Source organism: Anomalospiza imberbis, chromosome 10, assembly GCF_031753505.1.
Source record: "Anomalospiza imberbis isolate Cuckoo-Finch-1a 21T00152 chromosome 10, ASM3175350v1, whole genome shotgun sequence".
NCBI classification, from domain to species: Eukaryota; Metazoa; Chordata; class Aves; order Passeriformes; family Viduidae; genus Anomalospiza; species Anomalospiza imberbis.
The window spans coordinates 20,436,517-20,449,293 of NC_089690.1; the positions used below are offsets into that span (position 1 = coordinate 20,436,517).

General features: G+C 51.3%; 1 protein-coding gene across 2 annotated transcripts in view; it reads left to right on the forward strand.

Moving 5' to 3' along the window:
- The window catches only part of EPHB1 (EPH receptor B1), a 77,078-nt gene that overhangs the window by 38,762 nt on the left and 25,539 nt on the right, over positions 1-12,777 (forward strand). The gene's annotated exons all lie outside the window — the stretch shown is intronic.

Consider the following 12,777-nt stretch of genomic DNA (forward strand, 5'->3'; position numbering starts at 1 on the left):
CTCTGGATATGTGGAAATAGCAAAGCTGGGATTCAGGCTGTGGAGAAGCTTGTTTGATGATTTGCTCTAAACCTGGGAACTTGTGTAGGTTTTCACCACGCAAAGCCTCATTCCTACCTGGCCAAGGTGGGGGTGGTGACACCTTTCTGTGCCAGGGCTCTGACAACCAGGAAACTCCCAGAATCCTTTCTCAAACAGCATGGCTGGGGGATTCCTATGAATTTTGTGGTTGAGCTTTAAGGTGGTTTTGTTCCCACCAGGAGATTCCTGTGAGGAGCCGAAGTGCTCAGTCGGAGGGAGGGCTTTCTGCAAACTGAGCGTTTCTGGCGAGACATTCCTCTGCTATTGAACCAACACACAGAAAGCACACATGGTTATATGGCAAAATGACATTTCTCATCATGGGAAAACAAATACTAATTTTAGCTAAACACTAGAATTGGGAAGTAATGTCATTTTGCCAGAAATGGAGGAAAACAGTGACAATGTAAAACCATGGGTTTTGGTGGTATTGACCTTTCTGCCAGCTGGAGGAAGGTGGGGTCTTGAGTGCTCCTGACCCCTGGGAGGACTGTGATGCACCTTCTCAGTGCTTGGGGAAGGGCAGAGGATTGACAACAGCAGGACAAGAAGGACAGGAGCAAACCTGCTGAGGGTGGGTGTTAGACCCATCTCCATGGCTTTTCTTTATTTCCTTTCCTTGTGCAAACTCCACCAGGGTTGTGAAGTGTTCATGCCATCAAAGCTACACCAAGCAGACCCTAGGAAACTGGGGATTTGTTGGGTTTTCTGTGCCCTGGTGCCTGTCTCCAGCTGTGCTTCCACTCCTCAGCACTGATCTCCAAGGAGAAACTGCTGAGCTCCTGGTGAGCATTTTGCCTTTGCATGGGGAGCGTGCTTTGTATTCAGACTCCTTGAGGCGAAGATTAAGGGATCCTGGCAGCTCCAAGGAGTAGGAATATCCTTTATAGATTGACTGGCAGCATGTAGGATCCTGAAAGGCACCAGAATATGGTGTGGATGCAGGGCAAGCAGGTGTTAAATGGCACCAAGCACATCTGTGATGACTGGGATGTGCTGTTAGATGATTCCATGGGTGCTGGTAAGATGCTGACTGTGGAGGAGAGCTCCAAGTATTTTCCAGTTCCCATGTCGGGAGGACAGAGAAAAGGCTGGGATTGAATGACACCTGTGTGTCTGAAGGCCCTCCTCAGTGCTGCTGAGGAACCCAAATCCTAAATATCCCTCATCCCCTGGAAGTTCACTAAAACCCCTCCTCAAAGCTTGATCCAGGGTTAACATCTTGAATTTTGGAAAATTAACTGTGTTTGAATAAAAATCTGACCTTGGATTGTTGGACTCTGGCTCTGTGGTAGTTCATTGGCCATTAAGCTCCTCCTTGTATCCACAAGGGCCTTGGAACTGGCAAGGGAAGACCCAAGCCCACTGCTGTCCTTCATGAAGGTTGGTGGGCAGGAGGTAGCACATTGCAAAGTTTAGAAATAAAAATTCCTTGGTTTTCTGTTTGACTTTGTTTTCTCAGAAGGGGTTGTGTTCCTCTGCCTGGTGTGCCTGGCAGGGAAGCTGCCGGGATTGTGCCCTGGCTCCTGGGAAGCACATACTCCTGACATCTGCTCCAAGCCTTCATCAGCCTGAGATGAGACACTTAACGAGCTTGTGGGAATTGTCACCAAGGGAAAAAAAAAACCAAAAAAAGAAAATCCCTCAGTATTTGAAGGCTGAAGAAATAGGCTTAATTCCTGTGTGGTGGGGAAGAAGATAGGGTTGGATTGTTTAGCTCCCCCAGCTCCGTCTCATCCTCGCTCCCCTGGGACGGAGGCTGTGCCTATCATGGGGCCATTAGGCTGGAGCGGGTTCGGACTGACAGTGGAGCTTGGGCCACTCAGGGATTCATTAATCCCGGCTTTTAGCGGCACTTACGGCTCGAGGGAGGCGTTGGGGGTACTCGGAGCCCTGAGGAGATTATCCTTGTGTTTTGAGGTCAGAGGGATGGGGGGCTGCTGCCACCACCGTGCCAGGGTGGGCGTGGGGGAGAGGTGAATTGTCTTTGTGGATCAGCCCCATTATTTGTTCCCATCCCAGGCTGGTTTGGCACAGACTCCCTGGCACAGCTCTCAACTGTGTGCCAAAACCCAGTGGACTGCCCAGCCCATCCTCTTGGACACCCTGTGCCCGTGGGAGCGCTGGGGCAGTGTGAGATGGAGGCTCTGCCTGAATCCCAAATGAATAATTCATTTGGTGTGCGAGAGAGCCCACGCTCTCCTCGGGCTGATATTAAATCCATTTGTCTTGCTCTGCCCCGTCCCTCAGCCCTGCTTTATGGCTTCCTTGTGTGGTCAAGGGGCAATGCATCACGGTGCTGGGGAGGAGGTGGGAGGGAAGGTGCCAGCAGGGATCACTGGGAGGCAGGGGAAACCTTGGATGAGCAGGCTGGGTGGATTTCGCTTTTTCTCCCCAAGGAAGATTGTTAAACCCTTTCTCTCCTGGTGTTTGAAACCTGATGATGGCAAAGGAACCCCTCACTAGAATGTTGGCTGTTGTGTCTCTTGGCTTTCATCCCTTTTGAGTTTGAGGACTGGGCACTGTGTTTCTGTCTGCTGGAATCACGCTGGCTTTATCTCTGACCTTCCCAGTGCCGGGCAGTAACTCGGGTGCACGGAGAAGGAAGAAGTCTGGGACTGAACTAGCTTTGTGCTGAATTTCTGTGTTGTATTTATAAACTCAGGAAGAAGGGGTGAGAGAGCAGTCCTGCTGCTTCCCGGCCTTGTCTCACTTTCAGTTTTCGCCTCCTGGCAAATTCCTGTGCTGGCGGGTTCAGGAGCCTCCGATCTGCCGCTGCTGGCCTGTCTGCTACAGCAGCTGGAAATCTGACCTGGCAGGGGGAAAAAATCAAAATAAACTGCACAAAACAAGAGCAAAGCTGAGCTGTATTGCCTGCAATGCAAAGGCTGCTCATCGAGCAGCTTTGCTTCCAGGCATCCCTGGCTTTCCACACAGCAGCCGCTCCCCTATCCCATCTCCAGCCAGGTCCCCATCCTTCCTCACCTGCTGACCGATGTGCTGGGCTCTGCCCGGCCTTTGCCAAAGCTCTGTGTGGGTTTATCCTGATCTCCTTCATCCCTTTGATTTCTCTGTCTCCTTGCCGTGTTTGTCCTTCCCTTCTGCCTTTTGTGCGGAGGAATGAATCCGGGAAAGGAGCAGCAGGAGGGGCAGGTCCGACCTTGAATGTTGAGGAGTGAGCAGCTCCATGCTGGTTCCCCTGTTATCCTCCCCTCCTGCCGAGCAGCCCTGGTGATAATTATTGATTCCCTCTACTTATCCATCACAGAAGATTGGAAACAATGTGATTTATAAAGTGATTTTTAAATAATTGCGAACATTTTGCAATTAGTAGTAGAATAATTTGCTATCACTTAAAACAAGGGAATTGTCAAATTTTCCTAATGAAATCGTTGCTTGTATTGAGAACTGGGAATTTTTGGTCTCTGGCTATGCCCTTGCCTGCCTTTTCCCTGCTCCGTGGTGCAGTCTGGTGCCCCTGCACCATTCTGGGGCACCCAGGAGAGGTTTTCTTTGGTGATGAAGGTGATGTTGGTTTTGTCCCATGGGTGAATGGCAGCAAGGGAAGTCATGGGGATACAAGACCCTGCTCCCCGTGCCTTTAGCTGTATCTATCCCATCCCAGTGTGCTGCAGCTCCTGGGGCAGGGTGAGCACACCAGGCATTGGCAGGGGCTGCAGAAAAGGCTTTTTTTAGCTTTTAAGGATGGCTTCATTTTTTATTTCTTCTCCAGTCTGCTGGTCTGTGCACTTGCCCATGGCTGGAAATCATCTTCTTTCCAGCCTCTGTGCTGACCTCTCTCCTCCCCACCACTCCAGCATCACATTCCAGGCCTACAAATGATGGGTGTTTTTAGGTTTTATCTTCTAAAACAGGAGGGGAAAAACTAAGAGGTAAAAAGAAAGTGCTTGGCGTACCCTTCTCTCCTTCCACCTGCCCTTGGATTTGGTTTAGCAGGGCACGGGATAGGGCCAGCAGCATCCCAGAGTGGGCCAGGTAGAACAAGGGCTGGGGACAAAAAATAAATATTTGGGCTTAAAAACCATCAGCACTTCCTGAAGCTCTTTACTGGGGACCAAGTTTAGGTCAACCAGTTTGTTCCCAAACCTTTCCAAACCTGTGGGCAAACAGCTGATGCACACGGGGGTCTCTGCCTGGCAGCTGGCAGAAAGGAGTGTCTGCCAGTGATGCTCATGATGATTTAAGTTTCCCTGTGGGTTGGAATTGGGATTTCAAGCTTTCCTCCTGCCCAGCATCCCACGGCTGGGCAAAGTCAGCACGCTGGGGCTGTGGATCTCCTCCTCCCTGTGCATTGCTGTGCCTCTGCTCCCTGGGGCTTGGGCACCTGTGACACACCACCCCACTAACCTTCCCAAAAGCTGCTTTTAGACCCAAATCAGAGCAGCTGGGGCACTTTCCACCCTGAACGGCAGCAAAGATGTCCAGGGGGTGTTTTATATCAGGTTTAGCTGAGCCACAAACCTCTGACTGCTCAAAATGGGCCATTTTTTCCTTTTTATTTTTTCCCTTTTGTTTTTGTTTTTTTGGCACAATATCAAGTTTCCTGCCCCTCTCCCATCCTGCATCAGCCCAAGCCGCTCTCCCTGCTCGGGCTGTGCTGGGAAGTGGCAGCTCTGCCAGCTCCTTTCTAATCGGGAGGGAGGGAGGGATGCTCCCCTTTTGTTGGAGGGGCTTTGCCTTTGCCTGGAAGCGATCTCCCGGCTTCCACCACTGGGTGGAACAGGCAGCCCAGTTTTACCACGGCCACACTGTGGAGGAGAAACAGTGGAATCACACACCAAAAAAAAAAAAAAAAAAAAAAAAAGAGAGAGAAAAAGAAAAAAAGTGTGATTTTTCCTAAATTATGCCTTAGTGAAGGCATCCATTAACCTCCGTAATAATTTTGCAAGGAAAGTGTCCAGAAAACCTTGTTAACTTTTTTTTCTAATGAGTGTGATGGGTTTTAATGAAACTCTTAATTAGACATTATTAGCCCAAATGTGCCTCTGATGGATTCAGGCCCTTTTCCTCCCCCAGCACAGGGATGGGGAGGGTCCATGAGTCCTGGCTGCTGTCACGGAGGAAGCTTGGGCACCACAGACACCACTCCCTGTCCCTGTCCCCAAATCATCCCTGTGATCCAGACCCGTCCAAGGAGCAAAAAAGGGAGAAACATGGAAAATACCCCAGGCAAGGTGTGAGTGGGGGCCAAGTGAGCATTGCAGGGTTGGTATTCCCAAGCTGGACTGTTGCAGCAGTGACCCCAGAGGGATTAGGGATTAGCTTCCATGTATGGATTTATTTTCCCATTTATCAAATTTCCCACTTATAAATTGTTCCATGGGCCATTTATGTATTTTCCTTCCCTAGCATGAGAACTTCTGAGTGTTAATAACATTGATTCCAGCCTTAAAACAGGAAGAAAAATCCTCCTTTGATTTTTCCACTCACCTAAGGGTCTTTCCTTGCGACTGTTTGCAAATGGAGGCATAAAACTTCTTCCAGACCCTTGTTCTGTTAATGATCCATTTAGGAAACTTCCTGTACTAGCTGAAGAGCCTGGGGAAATTAATTTTTTGGGGAATTTTGGGGTGCAGAGCTCCATGTGTGCATATTCATGAGCATCCCTGCAGCAGTGGGCTGTGAAACCCACCCATCTTTCCCAGCCTTCTCCACTCACCCAGCCCAGGAGACCTGGCTCTCACCCTGCTGCCAGCACGTCGGGGACCTTTGCTGTCCAGCAGGAGCAGGGATTGTTCTCCTGGACAATGGGAGAGCTGCAAGGAAGCGCCAGATCCGGCCCATGTCCGGCACCCGCATTGTTTCACCCTTGTTTGCAAATAGCCAGCACCTGGCAAACCCAGTGACTCAGCCAGGGACTTTTAAAGCTTTTCTATAGCTTTTTCCTTTTTGTTGTTTCGTTGTTTTGTTTTTTTTTTCTTTTTACAGTCACGAGAAAACTCCTTTGGGAATGGCTCTTCTTGCTGCGGTTTGCTTTCCAAGGGGTGGGAATCTCCTCCATGTTTGGGGCTGAGCTGCACCCTACAGCGCATGGCGCCAGTGTCTCTCCCAGTAGGATAGCAGTAATAACTTAAAACATGAAAAAAGGAGTTTTTTACCCTGGCTGGAGAAAGGGCTGGAGCACCAAGACCGGCTGAGGGAGCTGGGGAAGGGGCTCAGCCTGGAGAAAAGGAGGCTCAGGAAAGACCTTCTGGCTCTGCACAACTCCCTGACAGGAGGGGACAGCTGGGTGGGGGTCAGGCTCTGCTCCAAGGGAACAGGGACAGGACGAGAGGAAATGGCCTCAAGAGGTTTAGATTGGGAATTAGGGAAAATTTCTTCCCCAAAAGGGCTGCCAAGCCCTGAAACAGGCATCCCAGGGAAATGAAGGAATAACTATCCTTGGAAGTGTAGATGTGGCACTTGGGGATATGGTTTAGTGGTGGCCTTGGCAGTGCTGGGTTAATGTTTGGAGTCAATGACCTTGGAGGGCTTTTCCAACCTAATGATTCTGTGAGTCTATAATAATAATAATAATATAATGGATTTTCCCCGCTCAAGCCATGAGATAACTCATCACCACTCCCCTGTGCAAGGCATCATTTGGAAGCGGAGTTGGGCTGCAGTTGGGCTTTGTGGGTCTCCTGCAACCCCTGTGTGGGGAAACAGCCCTTCACTGATGATGTTTTAGTGCGTGAGAGACCCAGAGTGGTGAAAAATCCATGGCCCAGGTGGAACAAGTTGCCCTGCTTTCCCCTGGCTGTCCATGGAGGTTTGTGTGGGTTGGATTTGCCAGGTGGTACACTGCTGGAAGGATGGAGCCCACTAGGATGAGGGAGAAGTAATCAGTGCAGATACTGAGGTTTTAATTTGCTTCCCTCTCCGGTCCCACCATGCGCTCGGATGGTGACAAATGGAGCGGTGCCGTGGGTGTCAGCTCCAAGTGTGGCACAAGTGGTCATTTGTCATGCCTGGTGCCTCAGATGGCAGAGGATGCATGGAGAGAGGAGCAGGGTGATTAAATCAAAGCGTCGCTCACGCTCGCAAACAGGCCCTTGGAGGAGCCATGGGAAAACCCATCCGTCTTCAGCCAGGGCAGCACTCATGGCCAAGGAGCCTCCGTGCTTTCACTGTGGGAGCATCAAACCAGAGTTGGGGGCACCCCAAATTAATATCTGCACTCACCCCAGGGGGGAATTGCTGCTCTCCCACCCTAGGCTCCAGCAGCAGCTACGAAAATTTCATTAATGGCACGGAGGGAGCTTCATCACTTTGTTTTTGTGTTCAGCCAGGACTCAGCTGCTTGTGTCATGTTTACTGTCTGAAATGGATTTGAGGCAGGAGAGCTGTGAGCTGGGGTACAAGCTGGTCACCTTGGTGCTCTCAGTGTGGCTGCATGCTGCCTGAGCACGGCTGGGCTCCGAGCATCACCACCCCTGTGAGCAGGGAGCAATTCCTGGGATAATGCTGTCCTTATCTTGTCTCATCCCTTCCCTCCCTGGGGCCTCTCTGGGATGATGCTCTGGTAGGTGCAGGCAGAGCTCTGCTGTAGGCACACAGTTTGTGGTGATTGGGATGGGGCTGGGTCTCATCCCCAGTGGGCACAGCTGTGAGGAGCAGGTGAGCAGCACTGACAGCAATGAGCCATGGAGTGCCCAGGTGCACTGAGCAACCTCCAAGGGAACAGAGGGCACACAGGTGCCGTGCATCAACATGAGGGGATAAAAGGCTGGGCTGAAGACCAAGATTGGGAGATGCTTGCAGCTTCTGAAGCGGTAAGGTGTTGCTGTGTGTGGATTGAAGCTTTCTGAAATTGTACAGTGATACTCCGTGTGGCTGTCTCAACTGCAGCACTGCTGTCTCCTTGCTGTCCTGGGGGAGAGTTGTGGGGCACAGAACTGTCTGCCAAGCTGAAGATGGAGAGCTCCAGCCTCAGGTCTGGTCGCTGGACTTTGCTGCCTAAAACTTGTCTGTAAAAGCAGGGGTATCCTGGGAGCTGATATACAGAGGGAATTATGAATTGAATTTCTATCCTGGCTCAAGCAGCTTTGCTGGGTCTGCAGCTCAGAGAGGAAATTGCCCTTGAGGAGAGACACGGTATTGACTTACACTTTTATTTTTTATTTTGTACTTTATTATAGTATGTATTGCATCCAGGCTCAACAGATCTGCCCTGGCCCTGGACATAGCTTTGGTAGGGGTTGGTGCACACTGGCATTTGTCCCATCCATGGTGCAGAGGGACCTGGTCACCCTCCTCACAAGCAGGGATTACGTTGATGGTTATGGCTTTTGCACTGATACGGAACAGAGAATTTGATATGGTTCTGGGCATGGCAGAAAGGTTCTCTGGGTGTTTCCAGGGACTGTCATTCTCTGGCTAAACCCACATCTTCTGGTTCTGCCATGGACATCTGTTTAAGCACACCAGGCAAGCAAGGGTGGCAGTGCTGGAGGGGGGTGACAGGAGAGACCTGGGATTATCACAGATCTCCTGCCTCACATCGGATCTGCTCCTGAGCTCTTAATCATGTGTTATTATTGAAGACAACTTATTCTTAGAGAGCCCAAGGTGCAAATTATATTTCACAGCTAAGAAAAGCTCCCAGAGCTGCCTATGTACAGTAAATCCCTGCAATCTCAGGTGGCTTTGACTTATGTGTAGCAGATGTTGAGGATGAAGGAGACCACTCCTTTGTGCCTGCTTGTTGCTATCACCAGCATAGACACAGGTGGAAATTTAGGTTAGGGAAAGCTGTCTGGGCTCAGAGGTGTGGTCAGTGAGTGTTCTTCCACCCTGCAGCTCTGAACATCTGTCCTGTCCCCAGTGGTGGCACCAAAATGACAGTGCCAGAGTGTTCACACTACTTGCAGGAGGTCCTTTCCTGTCCAGCAGCTCTAGAGCAGGTTGCCTGCCCTCCCCACTGTGGCATAGAGGTGACCCAGTATGGGAATCATGGAAACATGGAATGGTTTGGCTGGAAGGGCTTTTTAAAGGTGCCACCCTTGTTGGTGCCTCGTGTCCTCTCTCCAGCTGGGTAGGAAGGTGCCTTTCCTCCCAGGAATAGTACTTATGGCTTGTTCTGCTATAAATATTCATTGGGAAGCTCTCTTAATTGTTTTTCTAATTGATTTCTTGCTTGGTGCTCTTGGGATGGATGAGGAATGTGCCTTGGCTGGGACATCCTCCCATGGCAAATCTATTCCTGGGTGTAGTCAGCCAAACCACAGCCCCCCAGGGCTCACCTCCACCAGGATGGCAGTGTCCTGCTCCATGTTGGGACATCTCAGCCCCCCCCCCAGTGTGAACCAAGGCACAATGTCCTGCAGTGCCGTGGTAGGGACACAGGGAAGCTGTGTGTCCCCATGTCCCTGCCTGTGCCAGCAGTGCCAGTCTGGTCCTGTGGCTGAAACTCTCCCCAGCCCCATCCTGGGGTGACTCTTCCTTCACGGTGTCAGCACTAATGAGGAACCACTTCACGTGTAATTAATGAGCACTTGATGCTCTCTAGATCGAGGGGACACTGTGTGGCGTGAGCTGGAGAAGGAGGAAGAGGTGCTTAATTAGTTTCTATTAGGGGTGGGAGATGTTTGCTTCCCAGCCAGGAGGGGACTGTGCCTTGGGGAGCCCAGTGGCAATGCCACCCCAATTTCCCAGTCAGAAGAGGGGCTGGAATTATGGAGTGACATCGGTGGTTCCCAAAATCCCTAGTTGCAAAGAAAAGATGCATCTTTTTCAGGGGGCTTGTAACCACTTGTAAGCCCCTGCCAGCAGCTCTGTACCTGGGGGAAGAGCTTCTCCTGGAGATCCTCCAGGAATTTTTGTGCCTTTTCACTTCCCTGTTGATGAGGTGGTGTGATAGCTCATGCAGGTGTTGAGGGGTGAGCACAATGTCCTGGGTTAGGTGGCACATGGGAGTATTGGCTCTTCCAGTCTGTGTCTGGCATCTCTGGAGTTTCACATTGCTGCAGTTTGTGAAGGAAAAAAATATTTCTTCATGGAGCCTGATGCCTGGAGTGGGAGTAGTCCACAATCTGGGGGTTGTGATTTTGGGACATAAGTCCTGGCCTGAATCTCAGCCCTCCATTTTTTTACCCCAAACTCATTGTGAGGCTCCCTGTGGATGACAGATGGTGGTGAGGCACTGGCCTTGGACACTTCCAGGGATGGGGCAGCCACAGCTTCTCTGGGCAACCTGGGCCAGGGTCTCACTACCCAAGAATTTCTTTTCAATATCCAATCTGACCTTGCCCTCTGTTCATGTAAAGCCCTTCCCCCTTGTCCTGTCACTCCAGGTCCATGGAGCCCCTTTAGGCACTGGAAGCTCCTGCTTGCAGGGATGGCAGAGGGAAGAGCCTGTGTCAGGCTGCAGCTGCCAAATCTGTTTTTAAAGAAGAATATGAGGAGGTTAAATAGCATCAAATCTTTGATGATAACTTCGTCCCCCTTTCATTTGTCGACTCAGAATAATGAGCAGGGGCAGTGAGGATGGTGAGGAGCTGCCTGTGCCTGGTACTGCCATGGCCATGTGTCTGCTGCTCGCTCTGCTGTGAACCTCCCTGTGTATGTGTGTGAATTGTCTGGAGTTTGATTAATTTATTCAGTTTGATCACTCAAAGTGGCTGGTTTATGGCAAGGAAGTGGAGCTGTGGTCAGGGAGCTGTGCCATGGGACTGGGCAGTGAGCCTGAAGCCAAGTGGAAACTAAAACAGAGCAAAACCTGAGTGGGGGACAGTGATTTGGAAAAGTGACCATGACAACTGTTGGGTGTTTTCCCCCTCTGGCTGTTCTGGAGAGCAAAGTGGGTTCCCTGCTCCGTGGCAAGCTGGCAGCCCCACGGCACCGTCTGCCCAGGGCATGCCTGCTCTTCTCTTTCCATCCATCTGGGACAGATTTTCTCTTCAGACCTTCAAAATCCTCCCAACCATGAAAAACAGAGAGTGAAGCCCAAAGTGGTGATTAAATGGGTGAGCATGGACCTGTTGGGAAGCTGCAGGCGGTGAGCAGCCAGGCCCTTGGGAGCCTGAACCAGCTGCTTCCATGCCCTGCTTGAGGCTCAAACTCCTTGTTTAGGGCCATGATGTCACCTAGACAGTTGGTGTTGAAGCTCCTTTGCATCCAGAGACCCTTAATTTTTCCAAGTAAGCCTTTCTGGAGGAAAACTGTTTCTGGGTGAGCATGGACTGCATTTTGCTTCCAGTGAAGCACGTGGGGCTTATTCTGGTGAGCCTTTCAGTCTGTGAACACCTCGCTCCATCAACCAGGTATTTGCCCCTCTGGGTGAGGGGTGGGTTTTTGGGAGAGGTGAACAGGGATGCATCCAGTCCTGTTGCCTCTAATACGCCTTGTGCAGCTCCCTACCCTGCAAGCACCTTTGAAATCCTGCCCTGCTCCAATTCATTTCTCATCCATGAGAAGAAAAGCAGAAAAAAAACTCCGAGAAAGGTAAAACCACATTGAATTTTACTTCCCTCCATGAATAAACCATGGCAGGCCGGCTCTGACTTTAATTTACATGTGTCCCAAGGCGGATCTAAGCCTGTTCCTCCTGAGGTGCAGGGCTGGTTTAATTAAGCGGCTGCGTCACGCGGAGCAGGGAGAAGACGGAGCCCGTGCCCGCAGGATGCCAGCCCGATGCTGGGAAGCTCATGTTTATCACATGAGTTTATCTCCTGAGTTTCTGCCTGTGTGGTGCTGAAAGAAGGGAACACAATGAGGTGGGTGCTGTTTGTAAATCAGATGGCCCCGGGGCAGGAGCATCTCTGGGTGAGCCAAAATTTGTGCGTTTGGCTACAAAATGGTGAAGTTTGCACCAAAATGAGGTTTTGGGACAAGGCTCTGCTGGGCTGTCCTGTCCCCATGTGCTGTGGTTTCTGGCATGGCTTGGGGTCCTGTGCTGAGCTCCCTCCTTAGGAAAAGGAGGATACTTCAGGGCTGGAATGCTTGGACTTCCCTGTTCCTCCACCTGGGTCGCGCTCTGCTCCCTATGCTGAGGCCTGGATGCTGGGATTTGGTGGCTGATGGGGTGTTTAAGTGCTCAGTCTCCTTTCTTGGCATGGTCAGGAAGGTGGGATGCACGTACCCTCCCAGCTTGGCATTGCTCCCAGTATGGCAAGCTCTCAGGATTAATTTGTGGATGCCTGGCGGAGGGTGGCATGGCAGAGCACCCCCTGGCTCTGCTGGCTGCATGCTGGGCTCCCCGTGGCCGTGCCAGGCTGAGATGTTCCTGGAGAAACACTTGGCTTAATATGAAAGGCAATCAGATCATTATAAAGTAGGTATGGGGGCAAAATCCTCACAAAACAACCTGCCAGCCCCCTCCCCAACAGAGAGGCCAGAGGGAAGGGATGACAGGAGAGCACCATGTAGGGGTGCAATTAAACCTCTGGCACCACGTGCCTGCTCCCTGCTTGGATGTGTGCAGGGAGGATAACGAGGGAGATGAAAGCAGGGTGGGCAAGCAGCGCCCCTGCCATGCTTTGAAGGTGGGAGGTGACAGCCCCTGCCTGTGGGTGACAACCTGCCCAATTCTGCTGCTTTTCCCCCAGCCTGCTGCCTGTGTCATCATCATATCAAAGCAATGAAGCCCAAATGCATGGACTGGGTGGCAGCCCGGGGTCTGGGTGTGTCCCCAGGGATCATGATGTCAGCAGTGCCCCCTGGCACTGCCCCGGGGGGCAAGCAGGAGCCCTGGGA